Here is a 21140-nt window from a genome sequence, read left to right as displayed (position 1 = left end):
CCTGCAGGGGAGGGACAAACCCCATGTCCTATAGCTCCCTCCTGTCTGTGTCACTGTGTCACCTGCAGGGGAGGGACAGACCCATATCCTATAGCTCCTTCCTGTCTGTGTCACTGTGTCACCTGCAGGGGAGGGACAGACCCATATCCTATAGCTCCTTCCTGTCTGTGTTACTGTGTCACCTGCAGGGGAGGGACAGACCCCATAGCCTATAGCTCCCTCATGTCTGTGTCACCTGCAGGGGAGGGGCAGACCCCATGTCCTATAGCTCCCTCCTGTCTGTGTTACTGTGTCACCTGCAGGGGAGGGACAAACCCCATATCCTATAGCTCCCTTCTGTCTGTGTCACCTGCAGGGGAGGGACAGATATCATGTCCTATAGCTACCTCCTGTCTGTGTCACTGTGTCACCTGCAGGGGAGGGACAGACCCCATGTCCTATAGCTCCCTTCTGTCTGTGTCACTGTCACCTGCAGGGGAGGGACAGACCCCATGTACTATAGCTCTCTTTTGTCTGTGTCACTGTGATACCTGTAGAGGAGGGACAGACCCCATGTCCTATAGATCCCTCCTGTCTGTGTCACTGTGTCACCTGCAGGGGAGGGACAGACCCCATGTCCTATAGTTCCCTCCTGTCTATGTCACTGTGTCACCTGCAGGGGAGGGACAGACCCCATGTCCTATAGCTCCCTCCTGTCTGTGTAACCTGCAGGGGACGGACAGACCCCATGTCAAATAGCTCCCTCCTGTCTGTGTCACCTGCAGGGGAGGGACAGACCCCATGTCCTATAGCTCCCTCCTGTCTGTGTCACTGTCACCTGCAGGGGAGGGACAGACCCCATAGCCTATAGCTCCCTCATGTCTGTGTCACCTGCAGGGGAGGGGCAGACCCCATGTCCTATAGCTCCCTCCTGTCTGTGTCACTGTCACCTGCAGGGGAGGGACAGACCCCATGTCCTATAGCTCCCTCATGTCTGTGTCACCTGCAGGGGAGGGGCAGACCCCATGTCCTATAGCTCCCTCCTGTCTGTGTCACCTTCAGGGGAGGGACAGACCCCATATCCTATAGCTCCCTTCTGTCTGTGTCACCTGCAGGGGAGGGACAGACATCATGTCCTATAGCTCCCTCCTGTCTGTGTCACCTGCAGGGGAGGGACAGACCCCATATCCTATAGCTCCCTTCTGTCTGTGTCACCTGCAGGGGAGGGACAGACATCATGTCCTATAGCTCCCTCCTGTCTGTGTCACTGTGTCACCTGCAGGGGAGGGACAGACCCCATGTCCTATAGCTCCCTTCTGTCTGTGTCACTGTCACCTGCAGGGGAGGGACAGACCCCATGTCCTATAGCTCTCTTTTGTCTGTGTCACTGTGATACCTGCAGAGGAGGGACAGACCCCATGTCCTATAGCTCTCTCCTGTCTGTGTCACTGTGTCACCTGCAGGGGAGGGACAGACCCCATGTCCTATAGCTCCCTCCTGTCTATGTCACTGTGTCACCTGCAGGGGAGGGGCAGACCCCATGTCCTATAGCTCCCTCCTGTCTGTGTAACCTGCAGGGGACGGACAGACCCCATGTCAAATAGCTCCCTCCTGTCTGTGTCACTGTGTCACCTGCAGGGGAGGGACAGACCCCATGTCCTATAGCTCCCTCCTGTCTGTGTCACTGTCACCTGCAGGGGAGGGACAGACCCCATAGCCTATAGCTCCCTCCTGTCTGTGTCACCTGCAGGGGAGGGGCAGACCCCATATCCTATAGCTCCCTCCTGTCTGTGTCACCTGCAGGGGAGGGACAGACCCCATATCCTATAGCTCCCTTCTGTCTGTGTCACCTGCAGGGGAGGGACAGACATCATGTCCTATAGCTCCCTCCTGTCTGTGTCACCTGCAGGGGAGGGACAGACCCCATGTCCTATAGCTCCCTCCTGTCTTTGTCACTGTGTCACCTGCAGGGGAGGGACAGACCTCATGTCCTATAGCTCCCTCTTGTCTGTGTCACCTGCAGGGGAGGGACAGACCCCATGTCCTATAGCTCCCTCCTGTCTGTGTCACTGTGTCACCTGCAGGGGAGGGACAGACCCCATGTCCTATAGCTCCCTCATGTCTTTGTCACTGTGTCACCTGCAGGGGAAGGACAGACCCCATATCCTATAACTCCCTCCTGTCTGTGTCACCTGCAGGGGAGGGACAGACCCCATTTCCTATAGCTCCCTCCTGTCTGTGTCACCTGCATGGGAGGGACAGACCCCATGTCCTATAGCTCCCTCCTGTCTGAGTCACTGTGTCACCTGCAGGGGAGGGACAGACCCCATTTCCTATAGCTCCCTCCTGTCTGTGTCACCTGCATGGGAGGGACAGACCCCATGTCCTATAGCTCCCTCCTGTCTGTGTCACTGTGTCACCTTCAGGGGAGGGACAAACCCCATGTCCTATAGCTCCCTTCTGTCTGTGTCACTGTGTCACCTGCAGGGGAGGGACAGACGCCATGTCCTATAGCTCCCTTCTGTATGTGTCACCTGCAGGGGAGGGACAGACCCCATGTCCTATAGCTCCCTTCTGAATGTGTCACTGTGTCACCTGCAGGGAAGGGACAGATCCCATGTCCTATATAGCTCGCTCCTGTCTGTGTCACTGTCACCTGCAGTAGATGGACAGACCCCATGTCCTATAGCTCCCTTCTGTCTGTGTCACTGTCACCTGCAGGGGAGGGACAGACCTCATGTCCTATAGCTCCCTCCTGTCTGTGTCACCTGCAGTAGAGGGACAGACCCCATGTCCTATAGCTCCCTTCTGTCTGTGTCACTGTCACCTGCAGGGGAGGGACAGACCCCATGTCCTATAGATCCCTCCTGTCTGTGTAACCTGCAGGGGAGGAACAGACCCCATGTCCTATAGCTCCCTCCTGTCTGTGTCACTGTGTCACCTGCAGGGGAGGGACAAATCCCATGTCCTATAGCTCCCTCCTGTCTGTGTCACTGTGTCACCTGCAGGGGAGGGACAGACCCCATGTCCTATAGCTCCCTCCTGTCTATGTCACTGTGTAACCTGCAGGGGAGGGACAGACCCCATGTCCTATAGCTCCCTCCTGTCTGTGTCACTGTCACCTGCAGGGGAGGGACAGACCCCATAGCCTATAGCTCCCTCCTGTCTGTGTCACCTGCAGGGGAGGGACAGACCCCATATCCTATAGCTCCCTTCTGTCTGTGTCACCTGCAGGGGAGGGACAGACCCCATGTCCTATAGCTCCCTCCTGTCTTTGTCACCTGCAGGGGAGGGATAGACCCCATGTCCTATAGCTCCCTCCTGTCTGTGTAACCTGCAGGGGACGGACAGACCCCATGTCAAATAGCTCCCTCCTGTCTGTGTCACCTGCAGGGGAGGGACAGACCCCATGACCTATAGCTCCCTCCTGTCTGTGTAACCTGCAGGGGAGGGACAAACCCCATGTCCTATAGCTCCCTCCTGTCTGTGTCACTGTGTCACCTGCAGGGGAGGGACAGACCCCATGTCCTATAGCTCCCTCCTGTCTGTGTCACTGTGTAACCTGCAGGGGAGGGACAAACCCCATGTCCTATAGCTCCCTCCTGTCTGTGTCACTGTGTCACCTGCAGGGGAGGGACAGACCCCATGTCCTATAGCTCCCTCCTGTCTATGTCACTGTGTCACCTGCAGGGGAGGGACAGACCCCATGTCCTATAGCTCCCTCCTGTCTGTGTCACTGTCACCTGCAGGGGAGGGACAGACCCCATAGCCTATAGCTCCCTCCTGTCTGTGTCACCTGCAGGGGAGGGGCAGACCCCATATCCTATAGCTCCCTCCTGTCTGTGTCACCTGCAGGGGAGGGACAGACCCCATATCCTATAGCTCCCTTCTGTCTGTGTCACATGCAGGGGAGGGACAGACATCATGTCCTATAGCTCCCTCCTGTCTGTGTGACCTGCAGGGGAGGGACAGACATCATGTCCTATAGCTACCTCCTGTCTGTGTTACTGTGTCACCTGCAGGGGAGGGACAGACCCCATGTCCTATAGCTCCCTCCTGTCTGTGTCACCTGCAGTAGAGGGACAGACCCCATGTCCTATTGCTCCCTCCTGTCTGTGTTACTGTGTCACCTGCAGGGGAGGGACAGACCCCATGTCCTTTAGCTCCCTCCTGTCTGTGTCACCGTGTCACCTGCAGGGGAGGGACAGACCCCATGTCCTATAGCTCCCTCCTGTCTGTGTCACCTGCAGGGGAAGGACAGACCCCGTGTCCTATAGCTCCCTTCTGTCTGTGTCACCTGCAGGGGAAGGACAGACCCCATATCCTATAGCTCCCTCATGTTTTTGTCAATGTGTCACCTGCAGTAGAGGGACAGCCCCCATGTCCTATAGCTCTCTCCTGTCTGTGTCACCTGCAGTAGAGGGACAGACCCCATGTCCTATAGCTCCCTTCTGTCTGTGTCACCTGCAGTAGAGGGACAGACCCCATGTCCTATAGCTCCCTTCTGTCTGTGTCACCTGCAGGGGAGGGACAGACCCAATGTCCTATAGCTCCCTCCTGACTGTGTCACCTGCAGAGGAGGGACAGACCCCATGTCCTATAGCTCCCTCCTGACTGTGTCACCTGCAGGGGAGGGACAGACCCCATGTCCTATAGCTCCCTCCTGTCTGTGTCACTGTGTCACCTGCAGGGGAGGGACAGACCCCATGTCCTATAGCTCCCTCCTGTCTGTGTCACTGTGTCACCTGCAGTAAAGGGACAGACCCATGTCCTATAGCTCCCTCCTGTCTGTGTCACCTGCAGGGGAGGGACAGACCCCATGTCCTATAGCTCCCTCCTGTCTGTGTCACCTGCAGGGGAGAGACAGACCCCATATCCTATACCTCCCTCCTGTCTGTGTCACTGTGTCACCTGAGGGGAGGGACAGACCCCATTTCCTATAGCTCCCTCCTGTCTGTGTCACCTGCATGGGAGGGACAGACCCCATGTCCTATAGCTCCCTCCTGTCTGTGTCACTGTGTCACCTGCAGGGGAGGGACAGACCCCATTTCCTATAGCTCCCTCCTGTCTGTGTCACCTGCATGGGAGGGACAGACCCCATGTCCTATAGCTCCCTCCTGTCTGTGTCACCTGCAGGGGAGAGACAGACCCCATATCCTATACCTCCCTTCTGAATGTGTCACTGTGTCACCTGCATGGGAGGGACAGACCCCATGTCCTATAGCTCCCTCCTGTCTGTGTCACCTGCAGGGGAGAGACAGACCCCATATCCTATACCTCCCTTCTGTCTGTGTCACTGTCACCTGCAGGGGAGGGACAGACCACATGTCCTATAGCTCCCTCCTATCTGTGTCACCTGCAGGGGAGGGACAGACCCCATGTCCTATTGCTCCCTCCTGTCTATGTCACTGTGTCACCTGCAGGGGAGGGACAGACCCCATGTCCTATAGCTCCCTCCTGTCTGTGTCGCTGTGTCATCTGCAGTAGAGGGACAGACCCCATATCCTATAGCTCCCTCCTGTCTGTGTCACCTGCAGTAAAGGGACAGACCCCATGTCCTATAGCTCCCTCCTGACTGTGTCACCTGCAGTAAAGGGACAGACCCCATGTCCTATAGCTCCCTTCTGTATGTGTCACCTGCAGGGGAGGGACAGATCCCATGTCCTATATAACTCGCTCCTGTCTGTGTCACTGTCACCTGCAGTAGAGGGACAGACCCCATGTCCTATAGCTCTCTCCTGTCTGTGTCACCTGCAGGGGAGGGACAGACCCCATGTCCTATAGCTGCCTTCTGTCTGTGTCACCTGCAGGGGAGGGACAGACCCTATGTCCTATAGCTCCCTTCTGTCTGTGTCACCTACAGTAGAGGGACAGACCCCATGTCCTATAGCTCCCTCCTGTCTGTGTCACCTGCAGGGGAGGGACAGACCCCATGTCCTATAGCTCCCTCCTGTCTGTGTCACCTGCAGTAAAGGGACAGACCCAATGTCCAATAGCTCCCTCCTGACTGTGTCACCTGCAGTAAAGGGACAGACCCCATGTCCTATAGCTCCCTCCTGTCTGTGTCACCTGCAGGGGAGGGACAGACATCATGTCCTATAGCTACCTCCTGTCTGTGTCACCTGCAGGGGAGGGACAGACCCCATGTCCTATAGCTCCCTCCTGTCTGTGTCACCTGCAGGGGAGGGACAGACATCATGTCCTATAGCTCCCTCATGTCTGTGTCACCTGCAGGGGAGGGACAGACCCCATGTCCTATAGCTCCCTCCTGTCTGTGTCACCTGCAGTAGAGGGACAGACCCCATGTACTATAGCTCCTTCCTGTTTGTGTTACTGTGTCACCTGCAGGGGAGGGACAGACCCCATGTCCTTTAGCTCCCTCCTGTCTGTGTCACTGTGTCACCTGCAGGGGAGGGACAGACCCCATGTCCTATAGCTCCCTCCTGTCTGAGTCACCTGAAGGGGAAGGACAGACCCCGTGTCCTATAGCTCCCTTCTGTCTGTGTCACTGTGTCACCTGCAGGGGAGGGACAGACCCCATGTCCTATAGCTCCCTCCTGTCTGTGTCACCTACAGTAGAGGGACAGACCCCATATCCTATAGCTCCCTCATGTCTTTGTCAATGTGTCACCTGCAGTAGAGGGACAGCCCCCATGTCCTATAGCTCCCTCCTGTCTGTGTCACCTACAGTAGAGGGACAGACCTCATATCCTATAGCTCCCTCATGTCTTTGTCAATGTGTCACCTGCAGTAGAGGGACAGACCCCATGTCCTATAGCTCCCTTCTGTCTGTGTCACCTGCAGTAGAGGGACAGACCCCATGTCCTATAGCTCCCTTCTGTATGTATCACCTGCAGGGGAGGGACAGACCCAATGTCCTATAGCTCCCTCCTGACTGTGTCACATGCAGGGGAGGGACAGACCCCATGTCCTATAGCTCCCTCCTGTTTGTGTCACTGTGTCACCTGCAGGGGAGGGACAGACCCCATGTCCTATAGCTCCCTCCTGTCTGTGTCACTGTGTCACCTGCAGTAAAGGGACAGACCCATGTCCTATAGCTCCCTCCTGTCTGTGTCACCTGCAGGGGAGGGACAGACCCCATGTCCTATAGCTCCCTCCTGTCTGTGTCACCTGCAGGGGAGAGACAGACCCCATATCCTATACCTCCCTCCTGTCTGTGTCACTGTGTCACCTGCAGGGGAGGGACAGACCCCATTTCCTATAGCTCCCTCCTGTCTGTGTCACCTGCATGGGAGGGACAGACCCCATGTCCTATAGCTCCCTCCTGTCTGTGTCACTGTGTCACCTTCAGGGGAGGGACAGACCCCATGTCCTATAGTTCCCTCCTGTCTGTGTCACTGTGTCACCTGCAGGGGAGGGACAGACCCCATTTCCTATAGCTCCCTCCTGTCTGTGTCACCTGCATGGGAGGGACAGACCCCATGTCCTATAGCTCCCTCCTGTCTGTGTCACCTGCAGGGGAGAGACAGATCCCATGTCCTATATAGCTCGCTCCTGTCTGTGTCACTGTCACCTGCAGTAGATGGACAGACCCCATGTCCTATAGCTCCCTTCTGTCTGTGTCACTGTCACCTGCAGGGGAGGGACAGACCACATGTCCTATAGCTCCCTCCTATCTGTGTCACCTGCAGGGGAGGGACAGACCCCATGTCCTATTGCTCCCTCCTGTCTATGTCACTGTGTCACCTGCAGGGGAGGGACAGACCCCATGTCCTATAGCTCCCTCCTGTCTGTGTCGCTGTGTCATCTGCAGTAGAGGGACAGACCCCATATCCTATAGCTCCCTCCTGCCTGTGTCACCTGCAGGGGAGGGACAGACCCCATGTCCTATAGCTCCCTCCTGTCTGTGTCACCTGCAGGGGAAGGACAGACCCATGTCCTATAGCTCCCTCCTGTCTGTGTCACCTGCAGTAAAGGGACAGACCCCATGTCCTATAGCTCCCTCCTGACTGTGTCACCTGCAGTAAAGGGACAGACCCCATGTCCTATAGCTCCCTTCTGTATGTGTCACCTGCAGGGGAGGGACAGATCCCATGTCCTATAGCTCCCTCCTGTCTGTGTCACTGTCACCTGCAGTAGAGGGACAGACCCCATGTCCTATAGCTCTCTCCTGTCTGTGTCACCTGCAGGGGAGGGACAGACCCCATGTCCTATAGCTGCCTTCTGTCTGTGTCACCTGCAGGGGAGGGACAGACCCTATGTCCTATAGCTCCCTTCTGTCTGTGTCACCTACAGTAGAGGGACAGACCCCATGTCCTATAGCTCCCTCCTGTCTGTGTCACCTGCAGGGGAGGGACAGACCCCATGTCCTATAGCTCCCTCCTGTCTGTGTCACCTGCAGTAAAGGGACACACCCAATGTCCAATAGCTCCCTCCTGACTGTGTCACCTGCAGTAAAGGGACAGACCCCATGTCCTATAGCTCCCTCCTGCCTGTGTCACCTGCAGGGGAGGGACAGACCCCATGTCCTATAGCTCCCTCCTGTCTGTGTCACCTGCAGGGGAAGGACAGACCCATGTCCTATAGCTCCCTCCTGTCTGTGTCACCTGCAGGGGAGGGACAGACCCCATGTCCTATAGCTCCCTCCTGTCTGTGTCACCTGCAGTAGAGGGACAGACCCCATGTCCTATAGCTCCCTTCTGTCTGTGTCACTGTGTCACCTGTAGGGGAGGGACAGACCCCATGTCCTATATAGCTCGCTCCTGTCTGTGTCACTGTCACCTGCAGTAGAGGGACAGACCCCATGACCTATAGCTCCATCCTGTCTGTGTCACCTGCATGTCCTATAGCTCAGTGTTTTTCAACCAGTGTGCCGTGGCACACTAGTGTGCCGTGAGAGATCCTCAGGTGTGCCGCGGTAGATTGACAACAGTGCGGGGATGTTTGTGAATGAATGTCAATATGTCATGTATAGTTTGTAGGAGGCATGGCATGACAACACAGTACAGTGTGTATATATATCCTGAATTAGGCTACAATGTGTGATTTTTAATGTAAAAAAGTGTGCCACGGCAAAAAAAAAGGTTGCAAATCACTGCTATAGCTACCTCCTGACTGTGTCACCTGCAGGGGAGGGACAGACCCCATATCATATAGCTCCCTCCTGTCTGTGTTACTGTGTCACCTGCAGGGGAGGGAAAGACCCCATGTCCTATAGCTCCCTCCTATCTGTGTCACTGTGTCACCTGCAGTAGAGGGACAGACCCCATGTCCTATAGCTCCCTTCTGTCTGTGTCACCTGCAGGGGAGGGGCAGACCCAATGTCCTATAGCTCCCTCCTGTCTGTGTCACCTGCAGGGGAGGGACAGACCCCATGTCCTATAGCTCCCTCCTGACTGTGTCACCTGCAGGGGAGGGACAGACCTCATGTCCTATAGCTCTCTCCTGTCTGTAACCTGCAGGGGAGGGACAGACCCTATGTCCTATAGCTCCCTCCTGTCTGTGTCACCTGCAGGGGAGGGACAGACCCCATATCCTATAGCTCCCTTCTGTCTGTGTCACCTGCAGGGGAGGGACAGACCTTATGTCCTATAGCTCCCTCCTGTCTGTGTCACCTGCAGGGGAGGGACAGACCCCATATCCTATAGCTCCCTTCTGTCTGTGTCACCTGCAGGGGAGGGACAGACCTCATGTCCTATAGCTCCCTCCTGTCTGTGTCACTGTGTCACCTGCAGGGGAGGGACAGACCCCATATCCTATAGCTCCCTCCTGTCTGTGTCACTGTGTCACCTGCAGGGGAGGGACAGACCCTATGTCCTATAGCTCCCTTCTGTCTGTGTCACCTGCAGGGGAGGGACAGACCCCATGTCCTATACTCCCTCCTGTCTGTGTCACTGTGTCACCTGCAGGGGAGGGACAGACCCCATATCCTATAGCTCCCTCCTGTCTGTGTCACTGTGTCACCTGCAGGGGAAGGACAGACCCCATATCCTATAGCTCCTTCCTGTCTGTGTCACTGTGTCACCTGCAGGGGAGGGACCGACCCTATGTCCTATAGCTCCCTTCTGTCTGTGTCACTGTGTCACCTACAGGGGAGGGACAGACCCCATGTCCTATAGCTCCCTCCTGTCTGTGTCACCTGCAGGGGAGGGACAGACCCCATGTCCTATAGCTCCCTTCTGTCTGTGTCACCTGCAGTAGAGGGACAGACCCCATGTTCTATAGCTCCCTTCTGTCTGTGTCACCTGCAGTAGAGAGACAGACCCCATGTCCTATAGCTCCCTCCTGTCTGTGTCACTGTGTCACCTTCAGGGGAGGGACAGACCCCATGTCCTATAGCTCCCTCCTGTCTGTGTCACTGTCACCTGCAGTAAAGGGACAGACCCCATGTCCTATAGCTCCCTTCTGTCTGTGTCACCTGCAGTAGAGGGACAGATCCCATGTCCTATAGCTCCCTCCTGTCTGTGTCACTGTGTCACCTGCAGGGGAGGGACAGACCCCATGTCCTATAGCTCCCTCCTGTCTGTGTCACTGTGTCACCTGCAGTAAAGGGACAGACCCATGTCCTATAGCTCCCTCCTGTCTGTGTCACCTGCAGGGGAGGGACAGACCCCATGTCCTATAGCTCCCTCCTGTCCGTGTCACCTGCAGGGGAAGGACAGACCCATGTCCTATAGCTCCCTCCTGTCTGTGTCACCTGCAGGGGAGGGACAGACCCCATGTCCTATAGCTACCTCCTGTCTGTGTTACTGTGTCACCTGCAGGGGAGGGACAGACCCCATGTCCTATAGCTCCCTCCTGTCTGTGTCACCTGCAGTAGAGGGACAGACCCCATGTCCTATAGCTCCCTTCTGTCTGTGTCACTGTGTCACCTGTAGGGGAGGGACAGACCCCATGTCCTATATAGCTCGCTCCTGTCTGTGTCACTGTCACCTGCAGTAGAGGGACAGACCCCATGACCTATAGCTCCATCCTGTCTGTGTCACCTGCAGGGAGGGACAGACCCCATGTCCTATAGCTCAGTGTTTTTCAACCAGTGTGCCGTGGCACACTAGTGTGCCGTGAGAGATCCTCAGGTGTGCCGCGGCAGATTGACAACAGTGCGGGGATGTTTGTGAATGAATGTCAATATGTCATGTATAGTTTGTAGGAGGCATGGCATGACAGCACAGTACAGTGTGTATATATATATGTGTGTATATATATATATATATACTGTATATATATCCTGTATTAGGCTACAATGTGTGATTTTGTAAAATTTTGGGATGGTGGTGTGCCACAGGATTTTTTAATGTAAAAAAGTGTGCCACGGCAAAAAAAAAGGTTGCAAATCACTGCTATAGCTACCTCCTGACTGTGTCACCTGCAGGGGAGGGACAGACCCCATATCATATAGCTCCCTCCTGTCTGTGTTACTGTGTCACCTGCAGGGGAGGGACAGACCCCATGTCCTATAGCTCCCTCCTATCTGTGTTACTGTGTCACCTGCAGGGGAGGGACAGACCCCATGTCCTATAGCTCCCTCCTGACTGTGTCACCTGCAGGGGAGGGACAGACCTCATGTCCTATAGCTCTCTCCTGTCTGTAACCTGCAGGGGAGGGACAGACCTTATGTCCTATAGCTCCCTCCTGTCTGTGTCACCTGCAGGGGAGGGACAGACCCCATATCCTATAGCTCCCTTCTGTCTGTGACCCCATGTCCTATAGCTCCCTCCTGTCTGTGTCACTGTGTCACCTTCAGGGGAGGGACAGACCCCATGTCCTATAGCTCCCTTCTGTCTGTGTCACTGTCACCTGCAGGGGAGGGACAGACCCTATGTCCTATAGCTCCCTCCTGTCTGTGTCACCTGCAGGGGAGGGACAGACCCCATATCCTATAGCTCCCTTCTGTCTGTGTCACCTGCAGGGGAGGGACAGACCTCATGTCCTATAGCTCCCTCCTGTCTGTGTCACTGTGTCACCTGCAGGGGAGGGACAGACCCCATATCCTATAGCTTCCTCCTGTCTGTGTCACTGTGTCACCTGCAGGGGAGGGACAGACCCTATGTCCTATAGCTCCCTTCTGTCTGTGTCACCTGCAGGGGAGGGACAGACCCCATGTCCTATACTCCCTCCTGTCTGTGTCACTGTGTCACCTGCAGGGGAGGGACAGACCCCATATCCTATAGCTCCCTCCTGTCTGTGTCACTGTGTCACCTGCAGGGGAAGGACAGACCCCATATCCTATAGCTCCTTCCTGTCTGTGTCACTGTGTCACCTGCAGGGGAGGGACAGACCCTATGTCCTATAGCTCCCTTCTGTCTGTGTCACTGTGTCACCTACAGGGGAGGGACAGACCCCATGTCCTATAGCTCCCTCCTGTCTGTGTCACCTGCAGGGGAGGGACAGACCCCATGTCCTATAGCTCCCTTCTGTCTGTGTCACCTGCAGTAGAGGGACAGACCCCATGTTCTATAGCTCCCTTCTGTCTGTGTCACCTGCAGTAGAGAGACAGACCCCATGTCCTATAGCTCCCTCCTGTCTGTGTCACTGTGTCACCTTCAGGGGAGGGACAGACCCCATGTCCTATAGCTCCCTCCTGTCTGTGTCACTGTCACCTGCAGTAAAGGGACAGACCCCATGTCCTATAGCTCCCTTCTGTCTGTGTCACCTGCAGTAGAGGGACAGATCCCATGTCCTATAGCTCCCTCCTGTCTGTGTCACTGTCACCTGCAGGGGAGGGACAGACCCCATGTCCTATAGCTCCCTCCTGTCTGTGCCACCTGCAGGGGAGGGACAGACCCCATGTCCTATAGCTCCCTCCTGTTTGTGTTACTGTGTCACCTGCAGGGGAGTGACAGACCCCATGTCCTATAGCTCCCTCCTGTCTGTGTCAATGTGTCACCTTCAGGGGAGGGACAGACCCCATGTCCTATAGCTCCCTCCTGTCTGTGTCACTGTGTCACCTTCAGGGGAGGGACAGACCCCATGTCCTATAGCTCCCTTCTGTCTGTGTCACTGTCACCTGCAGGGGAGGGACAGACCCCATATCCTATAGCTCCCTTCTGTCTGTGTCACCTGCAGTAGAGGGACAGATCCCATGTCCTATAGCTCCCTCCTGTCTGTGTCACTGTGTCACCTTCAGGGGAGGGACAGACCCCATGTCCTATAGCTCCCTCCTGTCTGTGTCACTGTGTCACCTGCAGGGGAGGGACAGACCCCATGTCCTATAGCTCCCTCCTGTCTGTGTCACTGTGTCACCTTCAGGGGAGGGACAGACCCCATGTCCTATAGCTCCCTTCTGTCTGTGTCACTGTCACCTGCAGTAAAGGGACAGACCCCATGTCCTATAGCTCCCTTCTGTCTGTGTCACTGTCACCTGCAGTAAAGGGACAGACCCCATGTCCTATAGCTCCCTTCTGTCTGTGTCACCTGCAGTAGATGGACAGTACCTGGGTCCAATGGTTCCACCTAGTCCAATTATAGAGCTGACTCTGGTCAATAACTAAAGGGTTAAAACAAAAATAACTTACGAATATACTTCTGCTGTCAAATGTAGCACTTTCTTGGCCTTGTCTACATGAGAGCTTACTGACGTAGGCTCATGGTTCTTGCACATGTCCATAATACAGTGCTTAAGACACATGCAGGCTGCTGTGCATATCTAGATATCCCCTTAAGGGATATGGTTAACCTTTAACAAAACATACCAAGAGAAAATTATGTCAATTTCTACCCTCTAACAAAATCATCAACATTTCTTCTTGACTAATATGTCTTTTTAATGTGATACCCTGAAAATAGAAGGGTTAAAAAGGAAACCTGGGAATTGTGAGGCGAATTAATGAAAGGGAAGTCGGAGGTGGCACTGTACAGACTCTTCAAATCAACTGATGGAAATGGCTTTCATTCCTTGGATTAATAATGGGAAGGCAAAAGAAATGGATAAAGAAGGGGTTAAATAGCACTCATTCCTAACAACTTGTAATATAGTGCTGCTAATACTAAATAATCAGCTATTAAATATGAGAAATTGTGAGATTGCTGTTTACATTAACAGCTATGTATAACTGAAGTTAACCTTTAATGGTAACCATTAATAGAGTGAAGGCGAAATATAAACGCCAACAAATACCCCTGTGAGTTCCAGCAAATTACAAAACCACCAAACAAGTAAAACTAGATTGCTGGAAGCTGCCTGGCCGATAGCAGGAATCGTCGGCTTCAGGTGCCAGGAGCAGCTAAGAACAGCGTTCTAGGTTAAAACTTGGGTTGAAATCTGAACAATTTCAAAACTCCAAAAAGAAACGCGTTTCGGCTCTCACATCTGAGCCTTTCTCAATGTGACCATTTGGATAATGTTTGACAAGACGAGTGCCTCTACCCGCTCCTTTTTAAACCCTATTGGCTACGGTATTCCACCAATCATTGGTGGTTCTCAGTGCACGCCTTTGAGTCTTCCAATCCTGGGTTTTGTTTACCAATGACGCTGTGTGATGGTTATATCGTGTAACATTTCCTTCTAACCCATCACTGCTCTAATACATCTTGCACATTCTGTTGATAATATCACACATTTGGTTACAATATTATTTCCCTTATATGGAAGTTGCACGTATATACTGTTAACATAACGGATGGATGAAAAACCAAAACAGGAAGAGAGAGAGAGAAATGAGTGAAAATGATGTGCACTTATTAGAGAGTTTTGTGGCCATTCATTCCTAGCCGGCCTATAAGGTTTACCATATTATGTGGTTATTCATATACATCACCATCAGTAGGTTCGCATGTCAAAAGCCAATATAGTAAAATGAATGAGACCGAAACGATATATGATGTCTACAGGATATATTGCAGAATCCACTGTTATTTCCATTATGTGATCTTAATTTTTAAGCAATAACATACCCCAAAACAACATGATATCACCGCAAGTAGAGGTTGAATATGTAAATTCATTATTGATAACCTCATATTGTGTCAAATTAATCGATTCAATGACTCTGGGTGCACATATTATTTTGGGTAAAAAAAACATAATTTATGCTTACCTGATAAATTTATTTCTCTTGTAGTGTATCCAGTCCACGGATCATCCATTACTTATGGGATATTCTCCTTCCCAACAGGAAGTTGCAAGAGGATCACCCACAGCAGAGCTGCTATATAGCTCCTCCCCTCACTGCCATATCCAGTCATTCGACCGAAAACAGAGAAAGGAGAAACCATAGGGTGCAGTGGTGACTGGAGTTTAATTAAATTTTAGACCTGCCTTAAAATGACAGGGCGGGCCGTGGACTGGATACACTACAAGAGAAATAAATTTATCAGGTAAGCATAAATTATGTTTTCTCTTGTTAAGTGTATCCAGTCCACGGATCATCCATTACTTATGGGATACCAATACCAAAGCTAAAGTACACGGGTGATGGGAGGGACAACGCAGGTACTTAAACGGAAGGTACCACTACCTGAAGAACCTTTCTCCCAAAAACAGCCTCCGAAGAAGCAAAAGTATCAAATTTGTAAAATTTTGAAAAAGTGTGAAGCGAAGACCAAGTCGAGGCCTTGCAAATCTGTTCAACAGAGGCCTCATTTTTAAAGGCCCAGGTGGAAGTCACAGCTCTAGTAGAATGAGCTGTAATTCTTTCAGGGGGCTGCTGTCCAGCAGTCTCATAGGCTAGGCGTATAATACTCCGAAGCCAAAAGGAAAGAGAGGTTGCCGAAGCTTTTTGACCTCTCCTCTGTCCAGAATAAACGACAAACAGGGAAGATGTTTGACGAAAATCTTTAGTAGCTTGTAAGTAAAACTTCAAGGCACAGACTACATCCAGATTATGTAAAAGACTTCTTTGAAGAAGGATTAGGACACAATGATGGAACAACAATCTCCTGATTGATATTCTTGTTAGAAACCACCTTAGGTAAAAACCCAGGTTTGGTACGCAGAACTACCTTATCTGCATGAAAAATCAGATAAGGAGAATCACATTGTAAGGCAGATAGCTCAGAGACTCTCCGAGCCGAGGAAATAGCCATCAAAAACAGAACTTTCCAAGATAAAAGCTTAATATCAATGGAATGAAGGGGTTCAAACTGAACTCCTTGAAGAACTTTAAGAACCAAGTTTAAGCTCCATGGGGGAGCAACAGGTTTAAACACAGGCTTAATTCTAACCAAAGCCTGACAAAATGCCTGGACGTCTGGAACTTCTGCCAGACGCTTGTGCAAAAGAATAGACAGAGCAGAAATCTGTCCCTTTAAGGAACTAGCTGATAATACTTTGTCCAAACCCTCTTGGAGAAAGGGCAATATCCTAGGAATCCTAACCTTATTCCATGAGTAATTCTTAGATTCACACCAGTAAAGATATGTACGCCATATCTTGTGATAGATTTTCCTGGTAACAGGCTTTCGTGCCTGTATTAAGGTATCAATGACTGACTCGGAGAAGCCACGCTTTGATAGAATCAAGCGTTCAATCTCCATGCAGTCAGTCTCAGAGAAATTAGATTTGGATGATTGAAAGGACCTTGTATTAGAAGGTCCTGTCTTAGAGGCAGAGTCCATGGTGGAAAGGATGACATGTCCACTAGGTCTGCATACCAGGTCCTGCGTGGCCACGCAGGCGCTATTAGAATCACTGATGCTCTCTCCTGTTTGATTTTGGCAATCAGTCGAGGGAGCAGAGGAAACGGTGGAAACACATAAGCCAGGTTGAAGAACCAAGGCGCTGCTAGAGCATCTATCAGCGTCACTTCTGGGTCCCTGGACCTGGATCCGTAACAAGGAAGCTTGGCGTTCTGGCGAAACGGCATGAGATCAAACTCTGGTTTGCCCCAACGATGAATCAATTGAGCAAACACCTCCGGATGGAGTTCCCACTCCCCCGGGTGAAAAGTCTGACGACTTAGAAAATCCGCCTCCCTGTTCTCCACGCCTGGGATATGGATTGCTGACAGGTGGCAAGAGTGAGTCTCTGCCCAGCGAATTATTTTTGAGACTTCTAACATCGCTAGGGAACTCCTGGTTCCCCCTTGATGGTTGATGTAAGCCACAGTCGTGATATTGTCCGACTGAAATCTGATGAACCTCAGTGTTGCTAACTGAGGCCAAGCCAGAAGAGCATTGAATATTGCCCTTAACTCCAGAATATTTATCGGAAGGAGTTTCTCCTCCTGAGTCCACGATCCCTGTGCCTTCAGGGAGTTCCAGACTGCACCCCAACCTAGAAGGCTGACATCTGTTGTTACAATTGTCCAATCTGGCCTGCGAAAGGTCATACCCTCGGACAGGTGGACCCGAGACAACCACCAGAGAAGAGAATCTCTGGTCTCTTGATCCAGATTTAGCAGAGGGGACAAATCTGTGTAATCCCCATTCCACTGACTTAGCATGCATAATTGAAGCGGTCTGAGATGTAGGCGCGCAAATGGCACTATGTCCATTGCCGCTACCATTAAGCCGATCACCTCCATACACTGAGCCACCGAAGGGCGCGGAATGGAATGAAGAATACGGCAAGCATTTAGAAGCTTTGATAACTTGGACTCCGTCAGGTAAATTTTCATCTCTACAGAATCTATAAGAGTCCCTAAGAAGGAGACTCTTGTGAGTGGGGATAGAGAACTCTTTTCCTCGTTCACTTTCCACCCGTGCGATCTCAGAAATGCCAGAACTATCTCTGTATGAGACTTGGCAATTTGAAAGCTAGACGCCTGTATCAGGATGTTGTCTAGATACGGAGCCACCGCTATGCCTCGCGGTCTTAGAACCGCCAGAAGTGAGGCCAGAACCTTCGTAAAGATTCTCGGGGCTGTAGCCAACCCGAAGGGAAGAGCTACAAATTGGTAATGCCTGTCTAGAAAGGCAAACCTTAGGAACCGATGATGATCTTTGTGAATCGGTATGTGAAGGTAGGCATCCTTTAAGTCCACTGTGGTCATGTACTGACCCTCTTGGATCATGGGTAGGATGGTCCGAATAGTTTCCATTTTGAAAGATGGAACTCTGAGGAATTTGTTTAAGATCTTTAGATCCAAAATTGGTCTGAAGGTTCCCTCTTTTTTGGGAACCACAAACAGATTTGAATAAAAACCCTGTCCTTGTTCCGTCCGCGGAACTGGATGGATCACTCCCATTACTAGGAGGTCTTGCACACAGCGTAGGAATGCCTCTTTCTTTATCTGATTTGCAGATAACCTTGAAAGATGAAATCTCCCTTGTGGAGGGGAAGCTTTGAAGTCCAGAAGATATCCCTGAGATATGATCTCCAACGCCCATGGATCCTGAACATCTCTTGCCCACGCCTGGGCGAAGAGAAAAAGTCTGCCCCCTACTAGATCCGTTGCCGGATAGGGGGCCGTTCCTTCATGCTGTCTTAGAGGCAGCAGCAGGCTTTCTGGCCTGCTTGCCTTTGTTCCAGGACTGGTTAGGTTTCCAGGCCTGCTTAGATCGAGCAAAAGTTCCCTCTTGTCTTGAAGCGGAGGAAGTTGATGCTGCACCTGCCTTGGAATTTCGAAAGGCACGAAAATTAGACTGTTTGGCCTTTGATTTGGCCCTGTCCTGAGGAAGGGTATGACCCTTACCTCCAGTAATGTCAGCAATAATTTCTTTCAAACCAGGCCCGAATAAGGTCTGCCCCTTGAAAGGAATGTTGAGTAATTTAGACTTTGAAGTCACATCAGCTGACCAGGATTTGAGCCATAGCGCCCTACGCGCCTGGATGGCGAATCCGGAATTCTTAGCCGTTAGTTTAGTCAAATGAACAATGGCATCAGAAACAAATGAGTTAGCTAGCTTAAGAGTTCTAAGCTTGTCAACAATTTCAGTCAATGGAGCTGTATGGATGGCCTCTTCCAAGGCCTCAAACCAGAATGCCGCCGCAGCAGTGACAGGCGCAATGCATGCAAGGGGCTGTAAAATAAAACCTTGTTGAATAAACATTTTCTTAAGGTAACCCTCTAATTTTTTATCCATTGGATCTGAAAAAGCACAACTGTCCTCAACCGGGATAGTGGTACGCTTTGCTAAAGTAGAAACTGCTCCCTCCACCTTAGGGACAGTCTGCCTTAAGTCCCGTGTAGTGGCATCTATTGGAAACATTTTTCTAAATATAGGAGGTGGGGAAAAGGGCACACCGGGCCTATCCCACTCCTTACTAATAATTTCTGTAAGCCTTTTAGGTATTGGAAAAACATCAGTACTCACCGGCACTGCATAGTATTTATCCAGCCTACACAATTTCTCTGGCACTGCAATTGTGTCACAGTCATTCAGAGCAGCTAATACCTCCCCAAGCAATACACAGAGGTTCTCAAGCTTAAATTTAAAATTAGAAATCTCTGAATCAGGTCTCCCCGAATCAGAGACGTCACCCACAGACTGAAGCTCTCCGTCCTCAGGTTCTGCATATTGTGACGCAGTATCAGACATGGCTCTTACAGCATCTACGCGATCTGTATCTCGTCTAACCCCAGAGCTATCGCGCTTGCCTCTCAATTCAGGCAATCTGGATAATACCTCTGACAGGGTATTATTCATGATTGCAGCCATGTCCTGCAAAGTAATCGCTATGGGCGTCCCTGATGTACTTGGCGCCATATTAGCGTGCGTCCCTTGAGCGGGAGGCGAAGGGTGCGACACGTGGGGAGAGTTAGTCGGCATAACTTCCCCCTCGACAGACCCCTCTCGTGACAATTCTCTTATAGATAAAGACTGATCTTTACTGTTTAAGGTGAAATCAATACATTTAGTACACATTCTCCTATGGGGCTCCACCATGGCTTTTAAACATAATGAACAAGTATCCTCTGTTTCAGACATGTTTGTACAGACTAGCAATGAGACTAGCAAGCTTGGAAAACACTTTAAAGCAAGTTAACAAGCAATATAAAAAAAAAACGTTACTGTGCCTTTAAGAGAAACAAATTTTGACAAAATTTGAAATAACAGTGAAAAAAGGCAGTTACACTAACAAAATTTTTACAGTGTATGTAACAAGTCAGCAGAGCATTGCACCCACTTGCAAATGGATGATTAACCCCTTAATAACAAAAACGGAATAAATGACAAAAACGTTTTTTAAACACAGTCATAACAACTGCCACAGTCTACTGTGATTGTTACCCTCCTCAAACACGACTTTGAAGCCTTTTGAGCCCTTCAGAGATGTCCTGGATCATGCAGAGGGAAGCTGAATGTCTCTGTCAGTATTTTTAGCTGCACAGAAAAGCACTAAAATAGGCTCCTCCCACTCATATTGCAACAGTGGAAAGCTTCAGGAACTGTCTCTAGGCAGAAACCAAACCAGCCATGTGGAAAAAAACTAGGCCCCAATAAGTTTTGTCACCAAACATATATAAAAACGATTAACATGCCAGCAAACGTTTTATATTACATTTTTATAAGAGTATGCATCTCTATTAATAAGCCTGATACCAGTCGCTATCACTGCATTTAAGGCTTTATTTACATTAATCCGGTATAAGCAGCATTTTCTATCAAATTCCATCCCTAGAAAAATATTAACTGCACATACCTTATTGCAGGAAAACCTGCACGCCATTCCCTCTCTGAAGTTACCTCACTCCTCAGAATATGTGAGAACAGCCATGGATCTTAGTTACTTCTGCTAAGATCATAGAAAATGCAGGCAGATTCTTCTTCTAAATACTGCCTGAGATAAACAGCACACTCCGGTACCATTTAAAAATAACAAACTTTTGATTGAAGAAATAAACTAAGTATAAAACACCACTCTCCTCTTACGACCTCCATCTTTGTTGAGGGTTGCAAGAGAATGACTGGATATGGCAGTTAGGGGAGGAGCTATATAGCAGCTCTGCTGTGGGTGATCCTCTTGCAACTTCCTGTTGGGAAGGAGAATATCCCACAAGTAATGGATGATCCGTGGACTGGATACACTTAACAAGAGAAAGGAAATTTATGCTTACCTGATAAATTGATTTCTTCTACGATACGACGAGTCCACGGATTCATCCTTATTTGTGGGATATTATCCTCCTGCTAACAGGAAGTGGCAAAGAGCACCACAGCAGAGCTGTCTATATAGCTCCTCCCTTAGCTCCACCCCCAGTCATTCGACCGAAGGTATAGGAAGAGAAAATAAAAGCTAAAAGGTGCAGAGGTGACTGAAGTTTTGAAAAAATATAATCTGTCTAAAAAGACAGGGAGGACCGTGGACTCGTCGTATC

General features: G+C 51.0%; 1 protein-coding gene and 1 long non-coding RNA gene across 2 annotated transcripts in view; both read right to left on the bottom strand.

Moving 5' to 3' along the window:
* AGAP3 (ArfGAP with GTPase domain, ankyrin repeat and PH domain 3) overlaps positions 1–21140 on the bottom strand; it is a 1006220-nt gene that overhangs the window by 415584 nt on the left and 569496 nt on the right. The gene's annotated exons all lie outside the window — the stretch shown is intronic.
* On the bottom strand, positions 1353–5204 carry LOC128659687 (uncharacterized). The gene is made up of 2 exons (XR_008402466.1): positions 2172–5204; positions 1353–2057 (listed from the first exon to the last, which is right to left on the bottom strand). It is a non-coding gene; the product is annotated as an uncharacterized LOC128659687 (long non-coding RNA).

Source organism: Bombina bombina, chromosome 5, assembly GCF_027579735.1.
Source record: "Bombina bombina isolate aBomBom1 chromosome 5, aBomBom1.pri, whole genome shotgun sequence".
NCBI lineage: Eukaryota > Metazoa > Chordata > Amphibia > Anura > Bombinatoridae > Bombina > Bombina bombina.
Note: the sequence above shows the minus strand (reverse complement) of the source record. Positions and strands in the feature narration are given on the sequence as shown.